This window comes from Chiloscyllium plagiosum, unplaced genomic scaffold (genome assembly GCF_037043375.1).
Source record: "Chiloscyllium plagiosum isolate Xiang-an unplaced genomic scaffold, Cpla_swu_hap1 HiC_scaffold_28, whole genome shotgun sequence".
NCBI lineage: Eukaryota > Metazoa > Chordata > Chondrichthyes > Orectolobiformes > Hemiscylliidae > Chiloscyllium > Chiloscyllium plagiosum.
The window spans coordinates 5,152,675-5,176,940 of record NW_028270166.1 but is presented as its reverse complement, the minus strand read 5'-3'; positions in this window follow the sequence as shown (position 1 = coordinate 5,176,940).

The following is a 24,266-nucleotide window of genomic DNA, read 5'->3' as shown; positions in this document are numbered from 1 at the left end:
AATGAGGATTTTCCAACTGAGGATCAGCCAGTGTAGCTCAGCAAGAGAAGGGGTGACAGGCTAGATGTGTAAGAATGGAAGTCTTGGATGATCTTAAGTTAATGAAATGGGGGAGATGGTGCTGTATTGGCATGTCAATGGACTGGAAACCAAAGGCCCCAGTTTAATTCCCTGGGTTTGTGGATTCGAAACTCAACATGACAGCTTTAAACTCAGTTAATAAAATTTTGATTTGAAACTCAGTGTTGGTAAATATGTACTGATGTTGATCAGTAATGATGACTGTGTAACCACAGTCAATTGTGACAAAAAGCCATCTGGTTCACTGACGTTCTTTCAGGAAGGAAATCTGACGTCCTTACATGTAACCACACAGACTCACAACTTCAAAGTTGACTCTCGATTGCCATCTGAATTGGCCTCATTGCAAGGCAGTGGCAGAATAGGATGTTCGTTCGCTCCGCCCACCCTTCTTCTTCTTTCTCTTCTCCTCTCCTTCCTCCTAGTGCCTTTTTTCTTCTTCTACCTATCCACCTTCTTTTCCTTCCTTCGGATCCTGGCCTTTGATGATGACTCCCGTCTCTGGATTCTCGGTCTCTAGAGAGTGATGATTCTTGGTCTTCCGAGAATGACGATTCCCAGTATCCGGAGAGCGATGATTCCCAGTCTCCGGAGATCGATGATTCCCAGTCTCCGGACAATGATGATTCCTAGTCTCCGGAAAGCAATGATTCCTAGTCTCCGGAGATCGATGACTCCCAGTCTCCGGACAGTGATGATTCCCAGTCTCCGGACAGCGATGACTCCCAGTCTCCGGACAGCGATGATTCCCAGCCTCCGGAGAGCGATGATTCCCAGTCTCCAGACAGCGATGATTCCCAGTCTCCAGACAGCGATGATTCCTGGTCTCCGGAGATCGTTGATTCCCAGTCTCCAGACAGCGATGATTCCTGGTCTCCGGAAAACGATGATTCCCAGTCTCTGGACAGCGATGATTCCTGGCCTCCGGAGATCGATGATTCCCAGTCTCCAGACAGCGATGATTCCTGGTCTCCGGAAAACGATGATTCCCAGTCTCTGGACAGCGATGATTCCTGGCCTCCGGAGATCGATGATTCCCAGTCTCCGGACAGTGATGATTCCCGGCCTCCGGAGAGTGAAGTTTCCCAGCCTCTGGTAACAACCCTCTGTTTGGTGCAGTAGTCTCCAGCAGCAGCCTCACGGTGTGGCATGTCACTGGCGCGGAGCCAGGGCCCTGTGTGGACTGGAAGCTAAGTGGCAGTGTGGACTGCTGTACTGAAGTATTTTCTGTAAGGCTGGGCATTTTATTTCTGTAACAAATCTGTAACAAAATAAGCCGTGCCTAAGTACCTTTGTACCTAAGTCAGTGCTGTAACTGGTGATGTATGAACTTTTCACTGAACTCATTGAGTATATGCAACAGTTAAGGCTATTCTATTCTATTCTAACACCACACTCAGTTCAAGGTAATTAACGATGGGCCACAAACTATGGCTTTGACAGTGTGCCCACCTTCCACTAAATGCTTTATATCAAGCTGGAAGTTTTGTGAAGCAGCTCTCTTCACTATTTAATTGAAAATTAGTCTATTTAAAATTAATAGCAATGTCAGCATCAAAATACTGCAGAGAGTGGAGTAGTTAAGTTACAATCCCACATGATAACCATTGAAGAGGAACAGCCTAAACTCACCCAGTAGGGACTTCAATTATTTTCAATGCTTCAGCTTCTCTGCCTGAGGGTCCATTCCATATACTGGTCACTCCTTATCTCATAGAGTCATAGAGATGTACAGCACAGCAATAGACCCTTCAGTCCGACTTGTGCTGACTTTTAAATTTTGTCATTGTACCAGCTTCCACCACTTCCTCTAGCAGCTCATTCCACACACACCAACCTCTGCCTGAAAAAGTTGCCCCTTAGGTCCCGTGGAGGAGAAACATTTTAATATTAATCCTAAACTAGTTTGCATCTGTATTTACACCTGCAATTTGAGCTGAAAAGCTGAATTAAATGTTTCCATTCCTTTAATCTAAAAGGTCCCAAAGCACCATAGGAGCTGCTGTCTCATTAAAGTTCAATTAAAAACTACCTCCTCCGCACTTCCTCACCCCCACCAGATATTACCTGTTCGTGGTGCAAAGCCCAAATTAGATTTTAGTCATTCTCAGGATGTGGGTGTTATCATCAAGTGCAACATGTATGATCCATCCACCCCCAGTTGTCCTGATGAAGGAGGTTTCCCCATGAACAGTTAAAGTTAGGCTGAACGAATATAGGGCAATCAGTTGGGGTGATACAGGACATAGGCTCAGTAACGGGAAAGGGAGAAGGTAAGGGAGAGGGTAATTCACTCACATTGAGGTGATTCATGACTCGAGGAGGGACTTGGAGGTGAGTTCTTCCCATAGTAAGAGTTGAGCTGTAGAAAAAGTGATTGCATTGTTGTAACATTCCCATTATTGGGAAATAAAACAAGAAGAGTGCTTTTCAATGGACATGAGCTTTCTCTCAAATCACTGACTCTTCTGCTCCTTGACATTTATCGAAACACCTTTCAGTCACTAGCACAATACTGCTCACTCAGTGTGTAACATCCCATAATTTACAGCCTCCAGGGAGAGAGTTGGGAGAAAGAGGAAGAGCAAAGAAAGAGAAGATTGCATTCAGTTCTGGTCTCCTTCCTATCGGAAAGATGTTGTGAAACTTGAAAGAGTTCAGAAAAGATTTACAAGGATGTTGCCAGGGTTGGAGGGTGTGAGCTATAGGGAGAGGCTGAACAGGCTGGGGCTGTTTTCCCTGAAACCTCGGAAGCTGAGGGGTGACCTTATAGAGGTTTATAAAATCAAGGTCTTTTCCCTGGGGAGGGGGAATCCAGAACTAGAGGGCATAGGGTGTGAGGATAAAAATTTAAAAGGGACCTAAGGGATAATTTTTTGACGCAGAGGGTGGTGCGTGTGGAATGAGCAGCCAGATGAAGTAGTGGAGGCTGGTACAATTACAACATTTAAAGGCATCTGGATGGGTATATGAATAGGTAGGGTTTAGAAGGATATGGGCCAAGTGCTGGCAAATAGGATTGGATTAGGTTAGGATATCTGGTCGGCATGGATGAGTTGTACCGAAGGGTCTGTTTGCGTTCTGTAAATCTCTATGACTCTATGTCTATATGAGTGTGATAGCATGAAATGATCTTGGATCAGAAGAAATGTAAATTCATATTGGTGAGGCTAAAAAGTAACATGTGGGAGAAGCCATTTATGGGAGTAGTCAATAAGGTCCCTAACAGTAGCTATACTGCTATGTAATTTAGCAGGAAGAATAGAGTAGCTGAATATTTTTTTAAATGGGGAAATGCTGCACAGAGGGATTTGTAAGCCCTTCCAAACAAATCTCAAAAAGTTAGCATCTAGGTTCATTGGGTAATAGAGAAGGTAAATTAATTTTATTTCATTTCAAAAATTTGGTGGAGAAACCTAGCAGGTCTGGCAGCATCTGTGGAGAGAGAAAGTCTGGTGCCCTTTCTCTAGAATGTGTTCATCAGTGGGCAAATCCCAGAATAAGAATTCACCGATGTGAGGGACAGAGATGAGAACAAGCGCCTTCTTTCAGAGGGGAGTTAATCTGGGGAATTCTTTACTACAGAGGGCTGTCGAGGCTGGGTCATTAAGCATATTCAATGCCAAAGTAGATAGATTTTTAATCAGTCAGGGAACTAAAGACAGGGAAAAGGCAGAAGAGTGGGGAGTTGAGGATTATCAGATCAGCCATGAGCTTATTGAATAGAGGTGAATGGCTTACTTCTGTTCCTGTGTCTTTCGTGCTTACAGTGAATATGAAGACAGAAGAAAAATTGGAAGAAGCGACCTGATAGAGTTACTGAGAGGGAGGGGGCACAGGTTTCAGGTGAGAGCAGAAAGATTTAGTTTTTTACACAAAGGATGGTTCATGTGTGGAATGAACATCCTGTGGGAGTGGTGGCTGGGGGTACAAATCTATGTTTAAAAGACATTTGGAAAGATAGTTTTGAAGGGATATGGGCCAGGAGCAGGCAGATGGGACAAGTTTAGTTTAGGATTACATTCAGCATGGACTGGTCAGACCGAAGGGTCTGTTTCTGTGCTGTATGACTCTGACTCTATAAGAAGAGGACAGAGAGTAAAATAACAAGCCAGCCAAGAGGTTTGAGAGAAGACTGACAACGAGTGAAGTGCAAGAAATGTGACAGAGACTAACATTCTCAGATTTTATCCAAACAAACAAACTGATACAGAGATGCAGATGAGATATCTAGCACCGAGAAATCTGATGGATTTCTTTTAACCATTTCATCTCCTTTCCAATACTCAGTAACTATAACTGTTGCACTTCATCTCTGATTAGTTAGGCTAATGCAGAACGTAACTTGTGGGGAAAGTGAAGTGAACAATTAAATTTGAGGCAACTTAAACCTGCTCATATTATCACATAAAAGATTTGGTTTACAATTTATTGAGATTTCTTTATTAGTGTTTTCCAATTTTCCACCAATTCAGAGTCTCGTCACTGAGACAGGAATTCTGAGGTGATGCATTTCTAGATTTTCTACATGCATCATGACATAAAGCAGAGGGCTAGGGGAAGGCCATTCAGTCCTTGACCCTGACTTTGGCTAATCTGTATCTTATTTCCATGAATGCTTGATCCATGACACAAGAAGACAGAATATTTCTTAAATGGTAAGAGATTTGGAAGTGTGGATGTGTTCAAAAGGACCTGGTTAGCCTTGTACATGAGCCAGTAAATGTTATCATGTTGCTGCAATAATAAATTAGAAAAGCAAGCACTATTTTGGCCTTCATTGCAAGAGATTTTGAGTACAGACGTCATGAATCATAGAATCCCTATCATGTGGGAACAGGCCATTCGGCTCAACTAGTCCACACCGACCCACCGAAGAGTATTCCACCCAGACCCATTCCCCTACCCTATTACTCTACATTTACCCTGACTAATGCATCTAATCTACACATCCCTGGACACTATGGGCAAGTTAGCATGGCCAATCCACCCTAACCTGCACATCTTTGGACTATGGGAGGAAACCAGAGCACCTGGAGGAAACCCATGCAGACACTGGGAAGGAGCAAACTCCACATATACAGCCAACCGTGGGTGGATACAAACCCAGGTCTCTGGCGCTGTGAGGCAGTAGTGCTAACCACTGAGGCACAGTGTCACCCCATGCTACAATTGTATAGCACCTTGGTGTGACAACACCTGGAGAATTGTATAAAGGTTTGGTCTCCTTATCTGCTAGGTTGATCTTGGATATGGAGAGATTTTCTCATGGGGAGAGGCTAAGTAAGTTGGGCTTGAACTCTTTGGAGTTTAGAAGAATGAGGGAAGACTTCATTGAAATATATAAGATTCTCAGAGGACTTGACAGTCTAGGTGGTGGAGAGCTGAGAGAATCTAGCACCAGCAGGCATCAGTTCACAGTATAGCATTATGTATTTAAAACAAGGATGAGGAGCATTTGTTTCTCCCTGAGGGGAGTGAGTCTGTGGAATGCTTTACCATAGAGTGCTGTCGAGGCTGGGTCATTCAATAAATTCAAGGCTGACACAGACAGATTTTTAATCAGGAAGGGGGAATAGAGGTTTATGGGGAAAAGGCAGGGAATTGGAGTTGAGGATTATCAGATCTGCCTAACCATCCTGGACCTTCTCCATTGCCACAACGAGTCAGACCGCAAATTGGAGGAACAACACCTCATCTTCCGCCAGGCAGCCTACAGCCCGGAGGACTCGACATTGAGTTCTCCAATTTCAAATAACCTCCCTTCCCATCCCCAGGTTCCCTTCCCAACCTCTCCCACTCCCCTCCCAGCCTCTCAGCCACCAACTGGATTCATCCCTCCCACTGACCAGCCAGGTCATACCCTCTACCTGTCCTCTGTCCTCAAATATCCCAACCTCACCATCCTGCATCCTCCCATTCCCCTTTATCTGCAGCCCCCCCCAACCCACCCACTCCCAGTCCTGAAGAAAGGTTACACCCAAAATGTTGAATTCTTCACGTCCTGATGCTGCCTGGTATGCTGTGTTCTTCCAGCATCCTGCTTGTCTAACTTGATCCCACTCAAAGGCAGAACAGACTCAATGGGCTGAATGGCTTACTGCTGCTCCTTATGGTCGAATGGAAGGATATAGATCAGGAGGTTCAGCAGAGTGATTTCTGCGATGTCATGTTGATCTTGTTTGGAGAGGTTGGGGAATTTCTATTCCCTTGAGTTTCAAAGAATGAGAGGTGGTCTCACTGAAATTTACAAAATTCTTACAAGCCATGACTGGGTGAACCATGGTATAACAGAGTGTTACACTGTGTGACTGGGTGTGTCACTGTGTGACTGGGGGTTACACTGTGTGACTGGGTGTGTCACTGGGTGAATGAGTGTAAGAATGTGTGACTGGGTGTGTCACTGTGTGACTGGGGGTTACACTGTGTGACTGGGTGTGTCACTGTGTGACTGGGGGTTACACTGTGTGACTGGGTGTGTCACTGTGTGACTGGGGGTTACACTGTGTGACTGGGTGTGTCACTGTGTGACTGGGTGTTACACTGTGTGATTGGGTGTGTCACTGTGTGACTGGGTGTGACACTGTGTGATTGGGTGTTACAGTCTGTGACAGGGTGTTACACTGTGTGACTGGGTGTGTCACTGTGTGACTGGTTGTTACACTGTGTGACTGGATGTTACACTGTGTGACTGGGTGTGTCACTGTGTGAATGAGTGTTACACTGTGTGATTGGTTGTGTCACTGTGTGACTGGGTGTTACACTGTGTGACTGGGTGTTACACTGTATGACTGGGGGTGGCACTGTGTGATTGGGCGTTACACTGTGTGACTGGGTGTTACACTGTGTGACTTGGTGTGTCACTGTGTGACTGGGTGTTACACTGTGTGACTTGGTGTGTCACTGCGTGAATGAGTGTTACACTGTGTGATTGGCTGTTGCACTGTGTGACTGGGTGTTACACTGTGTGACTAGGTGTTACACTGTGCGACTGGATGTTACACTGTGTGACTGGGTGTGTCACTGTGTGACTGGCTGTTACACTGTGTGACTGGGTGTTACACTGTGTGACTGGGTGTGTCACTGTGTGACTGGGTGTTACACTGTGTGACTGGGTGTTACACTGTGTGACTGAATGTTACACTGTGTGATTGGGTGTTACACTGTGTGACTGGGTGTTACAGTGTGTGACTGGATGTTACACTGTGTGGCTGGGTGTGACACTGTGTGATTGGGTGTTACACTGTGTGACTGGATGTTACACTGTGTGACTGGGTGTGTCACTGTGTGACTGGGTGTTACACTGTGTGACTGGGTGTTACACTGTGTGACTGGGTGTTACACTGTGTGATTGGGTGTTACACTGTGTGACTGGGTGTTACACTGTGTGACTGGGTGTTACAGTGTGTGACTGGATGTTACACTGTGTGACAGGGTGTTACACTGTGTGATTGGCTATTGCACTGTGTGATTGGGGGTTACACTGTGTGACTGGGTGTTACACTGTGTGACTGGGTGTTACACTGTGTGATTGGCTGTTGCACTGTTTGATTGGGAGTTACACTGTGTGATTGGCTGTTGCACTGTGTGACTGGGTGTTACACTGTGTGATTGGCTGTTGCACTGTGAGATTGGGGGTTACACTGTGTGAATGGGTGTTACACTGTGTGACTGTGTGTGTCACTGTGTGACTGGGTGTTACACTGTGTGACTGGGTGTTGCACTGTGTGATTGGCTGTTGCACTGTGTGACTGGGGGTTACACTGTGTGACTGGGTGTTACACTGTGTGACTGGGTGTTACACTGTGTGATTGGCTGTTGCACTGTGTGATTGGGAGTTACACTGTGTGATTAGCTGTTGCACTGTGTGACTGGGTGTTACACTGTGTGACTGGGTGTTACACTGTGTGATTGGCTGTTGCACTGTGTGATTGGGGGTTACACTGTGTGACTGAGTGTGTCACTGTGTGACTGGGTGTTACACTGTGTGACTGGGTGTTACACTGTGTGATTGGCTGTTGAACTGTGTGATTGGGAGTTACAATGTGTGATTAGCTGTTGCACTGTGTGACTGGGTGTTACACTGTGTGATTGGCTGTTGCACTGTGTGACTGGGTGTTACACTGTGTGACTGGGTGTGTACTGTGTGACTGGGTGTTACACTGTGTGACTGGGTGTTACAGTGTGTGATTGGCTGTTGCACTGTGTGACTGGGTGTTACACTGTGTGATTGGCTGTTGCACTGTGTGATTGGGGGTTACACTGTGTGACTGGGTGTTACACTGTGTGACTGGGTGTATCACTATGTGACTGGGTGTTACACTGTGTGACTGGGTGTTACAGTGTGTGACTCGATGTTACACTGTGTGACTGTGTGTTACACTGTGTGATTGGGTGTTACACTGTGTGACTGGGTGTTTCACTGTGTGACTGGGGGTTACACTGTGTGATTGGCTGTTGCACTGTGTGATTGGAAGTTACACTGTGTGATTGGCTGTTGCACTGTGTGATTGGGGGTTACACTGTGTGACTGGGTGTTACACTGTGTGACTGGGTGTGTCACTATGTGACTGGGTGTTACATTGTGTGACTGGGTGTTACACTGTGTGATTGGCTGTTGCACTGTGTGACTGGGTGTTACACTGTGTGACTGGGTGTGTACTGTGTGACTGGGTGTTACACTGTGACTGGGTGTTACAGTGTGTGATTGGCTGTTGCACTGTGTGACTGGGTGTTACACTGTGTGATTGGCTGTTGCACTGTGTGATTGGGGGTTACACTGTGTGACTGGGTGTTACACTGTGTGATTGGCTGTTGCATTGTGTGACTGGGTGTTACACTGTGTGATTGGCTGTTCCACTGTGTGACAGGGTGTTACAGTGTGTGACTGGGTGTGTACTGTGTGACTGGGTGTTACAATGTGTGATTGGCTGTTGCACTGTGTGATTGGGTGTTACACTGTGTGATTGGCTGTTGCACTGTGTGATTGGGGGTTACACTGTGTGATTGGCTGTTGCACTGTGTGACTGGGTGTTACACTGTGTGACTGGGTGTGTACTGTGTAACTGGGTGTTACACTGTGTGACTGGGTGTTACAGTGTGTGACTGGATGTTACACTGTGTGACTGGGTATTACACTGTGTGATTGGCTGTTACACTGTGTGACTGGGTGTTACACTGTGTGACTGGATGTTACAGTCTGTGACAGGGTGTTACACTGTGTGACTGGGTGTTACAGTGTGTGATTGGATGTTACACTGTGTGAGTGGCTGTTGCACTGTGTGACTGGGTGTTACACTGTGTGATTGGCTGTTGCACTGTGTGATTGGGTGTTACACTGTGTGATTGGCTGTTGCACTGTGTGATTGGGGGTTACACTGTGTGATTGGCTGTTGCACTGTGTGACTGGGTGTTACACTGTGTGACTGGGTGTGTACTGTGTAACTGGGTGTTACACTGTGTGACTGGGTGTTACAGTGTGTGACTGGATGTTACACTGTGTGACTGGGTATTACACTGTGTGATTGGCTGTTACACTGTGTGACTGGGTGTTACACTGTGTGACTGGATGTTACAGTCTGTGACAGGGTGTTACACTGTGTGACTGGGTGTTACACTGTGTGACTGGTTGTTACACTGTGTGACTGGAAGTTACACTGTGTGACAGGGTGTTACACTGTGTGATTGGCTGTTGCACTGTGTGACTGGGTGTTACACTGTGTGACTGGGTGTTACACTGTGTGATTGGGGGTTACACTGTGTGACTGGGTGTTACACTGTGTGATTTGCTGTTGCACTGTGTGACTGGGTTTTACACTGTGTGACTGGGAGTTACACTGTGTGACTGGGTGTTACACTGTGTGATTGGTTGTTGCACTGTGTGATTGGGGGTACAATGTGTGACTGGGTGTTACACTGTGTGACTGGGTGTTACACTGTGTGACTGGGTGTGTCACTGTGTGACTGGGTGTTACACTGTGTGATTGAGAGTTACACTGTGTGACTGGTTGTTACACTGTGTGACGGGGTGTTACAGTGTGTGACTGGGTGTTACACTGTGTGACTGGGTGTTACGCTGTGTGACTGGGTGTTACAGTGTGTGACTGGATGTTACACTGTGTGACTGGGTGTTACACTGTGTGACAGGATGTTACACTGTGTGATTTGCTGTTGCACTGTGTGACTGGGTCTTACACTGTGTGACTGGGAGTTACACTGTGTGACTGGATGTTACAGTCTGTGACTGGATGTTACACTGTGTGACTGGGTGTTACACTGTGTGATTTGCTGTTGCACTGTGTGACTGGGTTTTACACTGTGTGACTGGGAGTTACACTGTGTGACTGGGTGTTACACTGTGTGATTTAATGTTACAGTTTGTGACTGTATGTTAAACTGTGTGACTGGGTGTTACACTGTGTGATTGGCTGTTGCACTGTGTGACTGGGTGTTACACTGTGTGACTGGGGGTTACACTGTGTGATTGGCTGTTACACTGTGTGATTGGCTGTTGCATTGTGTGATGTGGGGTTACACTGTGTGACTGGGTGTTACACTGTGTGATTGGCTGTTGCACTGTGTGACTGAGTGTTAGACTATGTGATTGGCTGTTGCACTGTGTGATTGGCTGTTACACTGTGTGACAGGGTGTTACACTGTGTGATTGGCTGTTGCACTGTGTGATTGGCTGTTACACTGTGTGACTGGTTGTTACACTGTGTGACGGGGTGTTACAGTGTGTGACGGGGTGTTACACTGTGTGACTGGGTGTTACACTGTGTGACTGGGTGTTACAGTGTGTGACTGGATGTTACACTGTGTGACTGGGTTTAAAAATGTGTGACTGGGTGTTACACTGTGTGATTTGCTGTTGCACTGTGTGACTGGGTTTTACACTGTGTGACTGGGAGTTACACTGTGTGACTGGATGTTACAGTGTGTGACTGGATGTTACAGTGTGTGACTGGATGTTATAGTGTGTGACTGGATGTTACACTGTGTGACTGGGTGTTACACTGTGTGATTTGCTGTTGCACTGTGTGACTGGGTTTTACATTGTGTTACTGGGAGTTACACTGTGTGACTGGATGTTACAGTGTGTGACTGGATGTTACAGTGTGTGACTGGATGTTACACTGTGTGACTGGGTGTTACACTGTGTGATTGGCTGTTACACTGTGTGACTGGTTGTTACACTGTGTGACGGGGTGTTACAGTGTGTGACTGGGTGTTACACTGTGTGACTGGGTGTTACACTGTGTGACTGGGTGTTACAGTGTGTGACTGGATGTTACACTGTGTGACTGGGTGTTACACTGTGTGACAGGGTGTTACACTGTGTGATTTGCTGTTGCACTCTGTGACTGGGTTTTACACTGTGTGACTGGGAGTTACACTGTGTGACTGGATGTTACAGTGTGTGACTGGATGTTACAGTGTGTGACTGGATGTTACACTGTGTGACTGGGTGTTACACTGTGTGATTTGCTGTTGCACTGTGTGACTGGGTTTTACACTGTGTGACTGGGAGTTACACTGTGTGACTGGGTGTTACACTGTGTGATTCCTGTTGCACTGTGTAACTGGGGGTTACACTGTGTGATTGGCTGTTGCATTGTGTGATGTGGGGTTACACTGTGTGACTGGGTGTTACACTGTGTGATTGGCTGTTGCACTGTGTGACTGGGGGTTACACTGTGTGATTGGCTGTTGCACTGTGTGACTGGGTGTTACACTGTTTGACTGGGAGTTACACTGTGTGACTGGGTGTTACACTGTGTGATTGGCTGTTGCACTGTGTAACTGGGGGTAACACTGTGTGACTGGGTGTTACACTGTGTGACTAGGTGTTACACTGTGTGACTTGGAGTTACACTGTGTGACTGGGTGTTACACTGTGTGATTGGCTGTTGCACTGTGTGATTGGGGGTACAATGTGTGACTGGGTGTTACACTGTGTGACTGGGTGTTACACTGTGTGACTGGGTGTGTCACTGTGTGACTGGGTGTTACACTGTGTGACTGGCTGTTGTGCTGTGTGATTTGGGGTTACACTGTGTGACTGGGTGTTACACTGTGTTACTGGGTGTTACACTGTGTGACTGGGTGTTACAGTGTGTGACTGTGTGTTACACTGTGTGATTGGCTGTTGCACTGTGTAATTGAGAGTTACACTGTGTGACTGGTTGTTACACTGTGTGACGGGGTGTTACAGTGTGTGACTGGGTGTTACACTGTGTGACTGGGTGTTACACTGTGTGACTGGGTGTTACAGTGTGTGACTGGATGTTGCACTGTGTGACTGGGTGTTACACTGTGTGACTGGGTGTTACACTGTGTGACTGGGGGTTACACTGTGTGATTGGCTGTTACACTGTGTGATTGGCTGTTGCATTGTGTGATGTGGGGTTACACTGTGTGACTGGGTGTTACACTGTGTGATTGGCTGTTGCACTGTGTGACTGAGTGTTAGACTATGTGATTGGCTGTTGCACTGTGTGATTGGGGGTTACACTGTGTGATTGGCTGTTGCACTGTGTGCCTGGGTGTTACACTGTTTGACTGGGAGTTACACTGTGTGACTGGGTGTTACACTGTGTGATTGGCTGTTGCACTGTGTAACTGGGGGTAACACTGTGTGACTGGGTGTTACACTGTGTGACTAGGTGTTACACTGTGTGACTTGGAGTTACACTGTGTGACTGGGTGTTACACTGTGTGATTGGCTGTTGCACTGTGTGATTGGGGGTACAATGTGTGACTGGGTGTTACACTGTGTGACTGGGTGTTACACTGTGTGACTGGGTGTGTCACTGTGTGACTGGGTGTTACACTGTGTGACTGGCTGTTGTGCTGTGTGATTTGGGGTTACACTGTGTGACTGGGTGTTACACTGTGTTACTGGGTGTTACACTGTGTGACTGGGTGTTACAGTGTGTGACTGTGTGTTACACTGTGTGATTGGCTGTTGCACTGTGTAATTGAGAGTTACACTGTGTGACTGGTTGTTACACTGTGTGACGGGGTGTTACAGTGTGTGACTGGGTGTTACACTGTGTGACTGGGTGTTACACTGTGTGACTGGGTGTTACAGTGTGTGACTGGATGTTACACTGTGTGACTGGGTGTTACACTGTGTGACTGGGTGTTACACTGTGTGACTGGGGGTTACACTGTGTGATTGGCTGTTACACTGTGTGATTGGCTGTTGCATTGTGTGATGTGGGGTTACACTGTGTGACTGGGTGTTACACTGTGTGATTGGCTGTTGCACTGTGTGACTGAGTGTTAGACTATGTGATTGGCTGTTGCACTGTGTGATTGGGGGTTACACTGTGTGATTGGCTGTTGCACTGTGTGCCTGGGTGTTACACTGTTTGACTGGGAGTTACACTGTGTGACTGGGTGTTACACTGTGTGATTGGCTGTTGCACTGTGTAACTGCGGGTAACACTGTGTGACTGGGTGTTACACTGTGTGATTTGCTGTTGCACTGTGTGACTGGGTTTTACACTGTGTGACAGGGTGTTACACTGTGTGATTGGCTGTTGCACTGTTTAATTGAGAGTTACACTGTGTGACTGGTTGTTCCACTGTGTGACGGGGTGTTACAGTGTGTGACGGGGTGTTACACTGTGTGACTGGGTGTTACACTGTGTGACTGGGTGTTACAGTGTGTGACTGGATGTTACACTGTGTGACTGGGTTTAAAAATGTGTGACAGGGTGTTACACTGTGTGATTTGCTGTTGCACTGTGTGACTGGGTTTTACACTGTGTGACTGGGAGTTACACTGTGTGACTGGATGTTACAGTGTGTGACTGGATGTTACAGTGTGTGACTGGATGTTATAGTGTGTGACTGGATGTTACACTGTGTGACTGGGTGTTACACTGTGTGATTTGCTGTTGCACTGTGTGACTGGGTTTTACACTGTGTTACTGGGAGTTACACTGTGTGACTGGATGTTACAGTGTGTGACTGGATGTTACAGTGTGTGACTGGATGTTACACTGTGTGACTGGGTGTTACACTGTGTGATTGGCTGTTACACTGTGTGACTGGTTGTTACACTGTGTGACGGGGTGTTACAGTGTGTGACTGGGTGTTACACTGTGTGACTGGGTGTTACACTGTGTGACTGGGTGTTACAGTGTGTGACTGGGTGTTACACTGTGTGACTGGGTGTTACACTGTGTGACAGGGTGTTACACTGTGTGATTTGCTGTTGCACTGTGTGACTGGGTTTTACACTGTGTGACTGGCTGTTGTGCTGTGTGATTTGGGGTTACACTGTGTGACTGGGTGTTACACTGTGTTACTGGGTGTTACACTGTGTGACTGGGTGTTACAGTGTGTGACTGTGTGTTACACTGTGTGATTGGCTGTTGCACTGTGTAATTGAGAGTTACACTGTGTGACTGGTTGTTACACTGTGTGACGGGGTGTTACAGTGTGTGACTGGGTGTTACACTGTGTGACTGGGTGTTACACTGTGTGACTGGGTGTTACAGTGTGTGACTGGATGTTACACTGTGTGACTGGGTGTTACACTGTGTGACTGGGTGTTACACTGTGTGACTGGGGGTTACACTGTGTGATTGGCTGTTACACTGTGTGATTGGCTGTTGCATTGTGTGATGTGGGGTTACACTGTGTGACTGGGTGTTACACTGTGTGATTGGCTGTTGCACTGTGTGACTGAGTGTTAGACTATGTGATTGGCTGTTGCACTGTGTGATTGGGGGTTACACTGTGTGATTGGCTGTTGCACTGTGTGCCTGGGTGTTACACTGTTTGACTGGGAGTTACACTGTGTGACTGGGTGTTACACTGTGTGATTGGCTGTTGCACTGTGTAACTGCGGGTAACACTGTGTGACTGGGTGTTACACTGTGTGATTTGCTGTTGCACTGTGTGACTGGGTTTTACACTGTGTGACAGGGTGTTACACTGTGTGATTGGCTGTTGCACTGTTTAATTGAGAGTTACACTGTGTGACTGGTTGTTACACTGTGTGACGGGGTGTTACAGTGTGTGACGGGGTGTTACACTGTGTGACTGGGTGTTACACTGTGTGACTGGGTGTTACAGTGTGTGACTGGATGTTACACTGTGTGACTGGGTGTTACACTGTGTGACAGGGTGTTACACTGTGTGATTTGCTGTTGCACTGTGTGACTGGGTTTTACACTGTGTGACTGGGAGTTACACTGTGTGACTGGATGTTACAGTGTGTGACTGGATGTTACAGTGTGTGACTGGATGTTATAGTGTGTGACTGGATGTTACACTGTGTGACTGGGTGTTACACTGTGTGATTTGCTGTTGCACTGTGTGACTGGGTTTTACACTGTGTTACTGGGAGTTACACTGTGTGACTGGATGTTACAGTGTGTGACTGGATGTTACAGTGTGTGACTGGATGTTACACTGTGTGACTGGGTGTTACACTGTGTGATTGGCTGTTACACTGTGTGACTGGTTGTTACACTGTGTGACGGGGTGTTACAGTGTGTGACTGGGTGTTACACTGTGTGACTGGGTGTTACACTGTGTGACTGGGTGTTACAGTGTGTGACTGGATGTTACACTGTGTGACTGGGTGTTACACTGTGTGACTGGGTGTTACACTGTGTGACAGGGTGTTACACTGTGTGATTTGCTGTTGCACTGTGTGACTGGGTTTTACACTGTGTGACTGGGAGTTACACTGTGTGACTGGATATTACAGTGTGTGACTGGATGTTACAGTGTGTGACTGGATGTTACACTGTGTGACTGGGTGTTACACTGTGTGATTTGCTGTTGCACTGTGTGACTGGGTTTTACACTGTGTGACTGGGAGTTACACTGTGTGACTGGGTGTTACACTCTGTGATTCCTGTTGCACTGTGTAACTGGGGGTTACACTGTGTGACTGGGGGTTACATTGTGTGATTTAATGTTACAGTTTATGACTGTATGTTAAACTGTGTGACTGGGTGTTACACTGTGTGATTGGCTGTTGCACTGTGTGATTGGGGGTACAATGTGTGACTGGGTGTTACACTGTGTGACTGGGTGTTACACTGTGTGACTGGGTGTGTCACTGTGTGACTGGGTGTTACACTGTGTGACTGGCTGTTGTGCTGTGTGATTTGGGGTTACACTGTGTGACTGGGTGTTACACTGTGTTACTGGGTGTTACACTGTGTGACTGGGTGTTACAGTGTGTGACTGAGTGTCACACTGTGTGATTGGCTGTTGCACTGTGTAATTGAGAGTTACACTGTGTGACTGGTTGTTACACTGTGTGACGGGGTGTTACAGTGTGTGACTGGGTGTTACACTGTGTGACTGGGTGTTACACTGTGTGACTGGATGTTACACTGTGTGACTGGGTGTTACACTGTGTGACTGGGTGTTACACTGTGTGACTGGGGGTTACACTGTGTGATTGGCTGTTACACTGTGTGATTGGCTGTTGCATTGTGTGATGTGGGGTTACACTGTGTGACTGGGTGTTACACTGTGTGATTGGCTGTTGCACTGTGTGACTGAGTGTTAGACTATGTGATTGGCTGTTGCACTGTGTGATTGGGGGTTACACTGTGTGATTGGCTGTTGCACTGTGTGACTGGGTGTTACACTGTTTGACTGGGAGTTACACTGTGTGACTGGGTGTTACACTGTGTGATTGGCTGTTGCACTGTGTAACTGCGGGTAACACTGTGTGACTGGGTGTTACACTGTGTGATATGCTGTTGCACTGTGTGACTGGGTTTTACACTGTGTGACTGGGAGTTACACTGTGTGACTGGATGTTACAGTGTGTGACTGGATGTTACAGTGTGTGACTGGATGTTACACTGTGTGACTGGGTATTACACTGTGTGATTTGCTGTTGCACTGTGTGACTGGGTTTTACACTGTGTGACTGGGAGTTACACTGTGTGACTGGGCGTTACACTGTGTGATTGGCTGTTGCACTGTGTAACTGGGGGTTACACTGTGTGACTGGGGGTTACACTGTGTGATTTAATGTTACAGTTTATGACTGTATGTTAAACTGTGTGACTGGGTGTTACACTGTGTGATTGGCTGTTGCACTGTGTGACTGGGTGTTACACTGTGTGACTGGGGGTTACACTGTGTGATTGGCTGTTACACTGTGTGATTGGCTGTTGCATTGTGTGATGTGGGGTTACACTGTGTGACTGGGTGTTACACTGTGTGATTGGCTGTTGCACTGTGTGACCGAGTGTTAGACTATGTGATTGGCTGTTGCACTGTGTGATTGGGGGTTACACTGTGTGATTGGCTGTTGCACTGTGTGACTGGGTGTTACACTGTTTGACTGGGAGTTACACTGTGTGACTGGGTGTTACACTGTGTGATTGGCTGTTGCACTGTGTAACTGGGGGTAACACTGTGTGACTGGGTGATACACTGTGTGACTGGGTGTGTCACTGTGTGATTGGCTGTTACACTGTGTGACTGGGTGTTACACTGTGTGACTGTGTGTTACAGTCTGTGACAGGGTGTTACACTGTGTGATTGGCTGTTACACTGTGTTACTGGGTTTTACACGGTGTGACTGGGTGTTACACTGTGTGATTGGCTGTTGCACTGTGTGACTGGGTGTTACACTGTGTGACTGGCTGTTGTACTGTGTGATTGGGGGTTACACTGTGTGACTGGGTGTTACACTGTGTTACTGGGTGTTACACTGTGTGACTGGGTGTTACACTGTGTGATTGGCTGTTGCACTGTGTGATTGGGGGTACAATGTGTGACTGGGTGTTACAGTGTGTGACTGAGTGTTACACTGTGTGATTGGCTGTTGCACTGTGTAATTGAGAGTTACACTGTGTGACTGGTTGTTACACTGTGTGACGGGGTGTTACAGTGTGTGACTGGGTGTTACACTGTGTGACTGGGTGTTACACTGTGTGACTGGGTGTTACAGTGTGTGACTGGATGTTACACTGTGTGACTGGGTGTTACACTGTGTGACAGGGTGTTACACTGTGTGATTTGCTGTTGCACTGTGTGACTGGGTTTTACACTGTGTTACTGGGAGTTACACGGTGTGACTGGATGTTACAGTGTGTGACTGGATGTTACAGTGTGTGACTGGATGTTACACTGTGTGACTGGGTGTTACACTGTGTGATTTGCTGTTACACTGTGTGACTGGGTTTTACACTGTGTGATTGGCTGTTGCACTGTGTAACTGGGGGTTACACTGTGTGACTGGGGGTTCCACTGTGTGATGTAATGTTACAGTTTATGACTGTATGTTAAACTGTGTGACTGGGTGTTACACTGTGTGATTGGCTGTTGCACTGTGTGACTGGGGGTTACAATGTGTGATTGGCTGTTACACTGTGTGATTGGCTGTTGCATTGTGTGATGTGGGGTTACACTGTGTGACTGGGTGTTACACTGTGTGACTGGGGGTTACAATGTGTGATTCGCTGTTACACTGTGTGATTGGCTGTTGCATTTTGTGATGTGGAGTTACACTGTGTGATTGGCTGTTGCACTGTGTGACTGAGTGTTAGACTATGTGATTGGCTGTTGCACTGTGTGATTGGGGGTTACACTGTGTGATTGGCTGTTGCACTGTGTGACTGGGTGTTACACTGTTTGACTGGGAGTTGCACTGTGTGATTGGGGGTACAATGTGTGACTGGGTGTTACACTGTGTGATTGGCTGTTGCACTGTGTGATTGGGGGTACAATGTGTGACTGGGTGTGTCACTGTGTGACTGGGTGTTACAGTGTGTGATTGGCTGTTGCACTGTGTGACTGAGTGTTACACTATGTGATTGGCTGTTGCACTGTGTGATTGGCTGTTACACTGTGTGACAGGGTGTTACACTGTGTGATTGGCTGTTGCACTGTTTAATTGAGAGTTACACTGTGTGACGGGGTGTTACACTGTGTGACTGGGTGTTACAGTGTGTGACTGGATGTTACAGTGTGTGACAGGGTGTTGCACTGTGTGATTTGCTGTTGCACTGTGTGACTGGGTCTTACACTGTGTGACTGGGAGTTACACTGTGTGACTGGATGTTACAGTGTGTGACTGGATGTTACACTGTGTGACTGGGTGTTACACTGTGTGATTTGCTGTTGCACTGTGTGACTGGGTTTTACACTGTGTGACTGGGAGTTACACTGTGTGACTGGGTGTTACACTGTGTGATTTAATGTTACAGTTTGTGACTGTATGTTAAACTGTGTGACTGGGTGTTACACTGTGTGATTGGCTGTTGCACTGTGTGACTGGGTGTTACACTGTGTGACTGGGGGTTACACTGTGTGACTGGGTGTTACAGTGTGTGATTGGCTGTTACACTGTGTGATTGGCTGTTGCATTGTGTGATGTGGGGTTACACTGTGTGAGTGGGTGTTACACTGTGTGATTGGCTGTTGCACTGTGTGACTGAGTGTTACACTATGTGATTGGCTGTTGCACTGTGTGATTGGCTGTTACACTGTGTGACTGGGTTTTACACTGTGTGACTGGCTGTTGTACTGTGTGATTGGGGGTTACACTGTGTGACTGGGTGTTACAGTGCGTGACTGAGTGTTACACTGTGTGATTGGCTGTTGCACTGTGTAATTGAGAGTTAAACTGTGTGACTGGTTGTTACACTGTGTGACGGGGTGTTACAGTGTGTGACGGGGTGTTACAGTGTGTGACTGGGTGTTACACTGTGTGACTGGGTGTTACAGTGTGTGACTGGATGTTACACTGTGTGACTGGGTGTTACACTGTGTGACAGGGTGTTACACTGTGTGACTGGATGTTACAGTGTGTGACTGGGTTTTACACTGTGTGATTTGCTGTTGCACTGTGTGACTGGGTTTTACACTGTGTGACTGGGGGTTACACTGTGTGACTGGATGTTACAGTGTGTGACTGGATGTTACAGTGTGTGACTGGATGTTATAGTGTGTGACTGGGTGTTACACTGTGTGATTTGCTGTTGCACTGTGTGACTGGGTTTTACACTGTGTGACTGGGAGTTACACTGTGTGATTGGCTGTTGCACTGTGTAACTGGGGGTTACACTGTGTGACTGGGGGTTACACTGTGTGATTTAATGTTACAGTTTATGACTGTATGTTAAACTGTGTGACTGGGTGTTACACTGTGTGATTGGCTGTTGCACTGTGTGACTGGGTGCTACACTGTGTGACTGGGGGTTACACTGTGTGATTGGCTGTTACACTGTGTGATTGGCTGTTGCATTGTGTGATGTGGGGTTACACTGTGTGACTGGGTGTTACACTGTGTGATTGGCTGTTGCACTGTGTGACTGGGGGTTACACTGTGTGATTGGCTGTTACACTGTGTGACTGGGTGTTACACTGTTTGACTGGGAGTTACACTGTGTGACTGGGTGTTACACTGTGTGATTGGCTGTTGCACTGTGTAACTGGGGGTAACACTGTGTGACTGGGTGTTACACTGTGTGACTGGGTGTTACACTGTGTGACTTGTAGTTACACTGTGTGTCTGGGTGTTACACTGTGTGATTGGCTGTTGCACTGTGTGATTGGGGGTACAATGTGTGACTGGGTGTTACACTGTGTGACTGGGTGTGTCACTGTGTGACTTGGTGTTACACTGTGTGATTGAGAGTTACACTGTGTGACTGGTTGTTACACTGTGTGACTGGTTGTTACACTGTGTGACGGGGTGTTACAGTGTGTGACTGGGTGTTACACTGTGTGACTGGGTGTTACACTGTGTGACTGGGTGTTACACTGTGTGATTGAGAGTTACACTGTGTGACTGGTTGTTACACTGTGTGACGGGGTGTTACAGTGTGTGACTGGGTGTTACACTGTGTGACTGGGTGTTACAGTGTGTGACTGGATGTTACACTGTGTGACTGGGTGTTACACTGTGTGACAGGGTGTTACACTGTGTGATTTGCTGTTGCACTGTGTGACTGGGTCTTACACTGTGTGACTGGGAGTTACACTGTGTGACTGGGAGTTACACTGTGTGACTGGATGTTACAGTGTGTGACTGGATGTTACACTGTGTGACTGGGTGTTACACTGTGTGATTTGCTGTTGCACTGTGTGACTGGGTTTTACACTGTGTGACTGGGAGTTACACTGTGTGACTTGGTGTTACACTGTGTGATTGGCTGTGTGACTGTGTAAAAGGGGGTTACACTGTGTGACTGGGGGTTACACTGTGTGATTGGCTGTTACACTGTGTGATTGGCTGTTGCATTGTGTGATGTGGGGTTACACTGTGTGACTGGGTGTTACACTGTGTGATTGGCTGTTGCACTGTGTGACTGAGTGTTACACTATGTGATTGGCTGTTGCACTGTGTGATTGGCTGTTACACTGTGTGACTGGGTTTTACACTGTGTGACTGGCTGTTGTACTGTGTGATTGGGGGTTACACTGTGTGACTGGGTGTTACACTGTGTCACTGGGTGTTACACTGTGTGACTGGGTGTTACAGTGCGTGACTGAGTGTTACACTGTGTGATTGGCTGTTGCACTGTGTAATTGAGAGTTACACTGTGTGACTGGTTGTTACACTGTGTGACGGGGTGTTACAGTGTGTGACGGGGTGTTACAGTGTGTGACTGGGTGTTACACTGTGTGACTGGGTGTTACAGTGTGTGACTGGATGTTACACTGTGTGACTGGGTGTTACACTGTGTGACAGGGTGTTACACTGTGTGACTGGATGTTACAGTGTGTGACTGGGTTTTACACTGTGTGATTTGCTGTTGCACTGTGTGACTGGGTTTTACACTGTGTGACTGGGGGTTACACTGTGTGACTGGATGTTACAGTGTGTGACTGGATGTTACAGTGTGTGACTGGATGTTACCGTGTGTGACTGGATGTTATAGTGTGTGACTGGGTGTTACACTGTGTGACAGGGTGTTACACTGTGTGACTGGATGTTACACTGTGTGACTGGGTGTTACACTGTGTGATTTGCTGTTGCACTGTGTGACTGGGTTTTACACTGTGTGACTGGGAGTTACACTGTGTGACTGGGTGTTACACTGTGTGATTGGCTGTTGCACTGTGTAACTGGGGGTTACACTGTGTGACTGGGGGTTACACTGTGTGATTTAATGTTACAGTTTATGACTGTATGTTAAACTGTGTGACTGGGTTTTACACTGTGTGATTGGCTGTTGCACTGTGTGACTGGGTGTTACACTGTGTGACTGGGGGTTACACTGTGTGATTGGCTGTTACACTGTGTGATTGGCTGTTGCATTGTGTGATGTGGGGTTACACTGTGCGACTGGGTGTTACACTGTGTGATTGGCTGTTGCACTGTGTGACTGGGGGTTACACTGTGTGATTGGCTGTTACACTGTGTGACTGGGTGTTACACTGTTTGACTGGGAGTTACACTGTGTGACTGGGTGTTACACTGTGTGATTGGCTGTTGCACTGTGTAACTGGGGGTAACACTGTGTGACTGGGTGTTACACTGTGTGACTGGGTGTTACACTGTGTGACTTGTAGTTACACTGTGTGTCTGGGTGTTAAACTGTGTGATTGGCTGTTGCACTGTGTGATTGGGGGTACAATGTGTGACTGGGTGTTACACTGTGTGACTGGGTGTGTCACTGTGTGACTTGGTGTTACACTGTGTGATTGAGAGTTACACTGTGTGACTGGTTGTTACACTGTGTGACGGGGTGTTACAGTGTGTGACTGGGTGTTACACTGTGTGACTGGGTGTTACACTGTGTGACTGGGTGTTACACTGTGTGATTGAGAGTTACACTGTGTGACTGGTTGTTACACTGTGTGACGGGGTGTTACAGTGTGTGACTGGGTGTTACACTGTGTGACTGGGTGTTACAGTGTGTGACTGGATGTTACACTGTGTGACTGGGTGTTACACAGTGTGACTGGGTGTTACACTGTGTGATTTGCTGTTGCACTGTGTGACTGGGTCTTACACTGTGTGACTGGGAGTTACACTGTGTGACTGGGAGTTACACTGTGTGACTGGATGTTACAGTGTGTGACTGGATGTTACACTGTGTGACTGGGTGTTACACTGTGTGATTTGCTGTTGCACTGTGTGACTGGGTTTTACACTGTGTGACTGGGAGTTACACTGTGTGACTTGGTGTTACACTGTGTGATTGGCTGTTGCACTGTGTAACTGGGGGTTACACTGTGTGACTGGGGGTTACACTGTGTGATTGGCTGTTACACTGTGTGATTGGCTGTTGCATTGTGTGATGTGGGGTTACACTGTGTGACTGGGTGTTACACTGTGTGATTGGCTGTTGCACTGTGTGACTGAGTGTTACACTATGTGATTGGCTGTTGCACTGTGTGATTGGCTGTTACACTGTGTGACTGGGTTTTACACTGTGTGACTGGCTGTTGTACTGTGTGATTGGGGGTTACACTGTGTGACTGGGTGTTACACTGTGTTACTGGGTGTTACACTGTGTGACTGGGTGTTACAGTGCGTGACTGAGTGTTACACTGTGTGATTGGCTGTTGCACTGTGTAATTGAGAGTTACACTGTGTGACTGGTTGTTACACTGTGTGACGGGGTGTTACAGTGTGTGACGGGGTGTTACAGTGTGTGACTGGATGTTACACTGTGTGACTGGGTGTTACACTGTGTGACAGGGTGTTACACTGTGTGATTTGCTGTTGCACTGTGTGACTGGGTTTTACACTGTGTGACTGGGGGTTACACTGTGTGACTGGATGTTACAGTGTGTGACTGGATGTTACAGTGTGTGACTGGATGTTATAGTGTGTGACTGGATGTTACACTGTGTGACTGGGTGTTACACTGTGTGATTGGCTGTTGCACTGTGTAACTGGGGGTTACACTGTGTGACTGGGGGTTACACTGTGTGATTTAATGTTACAGTTTATGACTGTATGTTAAACTGTGTGACTGGGTGTTACACTGTGTGATTGGCTGTTGCACTGTGTGACTGGGTGTTACACTGTGTGATTGGCTGTTGCATTGTGTGATGTGGGGTTACACTGTGTGACTGGGTGTTACACTGTGTGATTGGCTGTTGCATTGTGTGATGTGGGGTTACACTGTGTGACTGGGTGTTACACTGTGTGATTGGCTGTTGCACTGTGTGACTGGGGGTTACACTGTGTGATTGGCTGTTACACTGTGTGACTGGGTGTTACA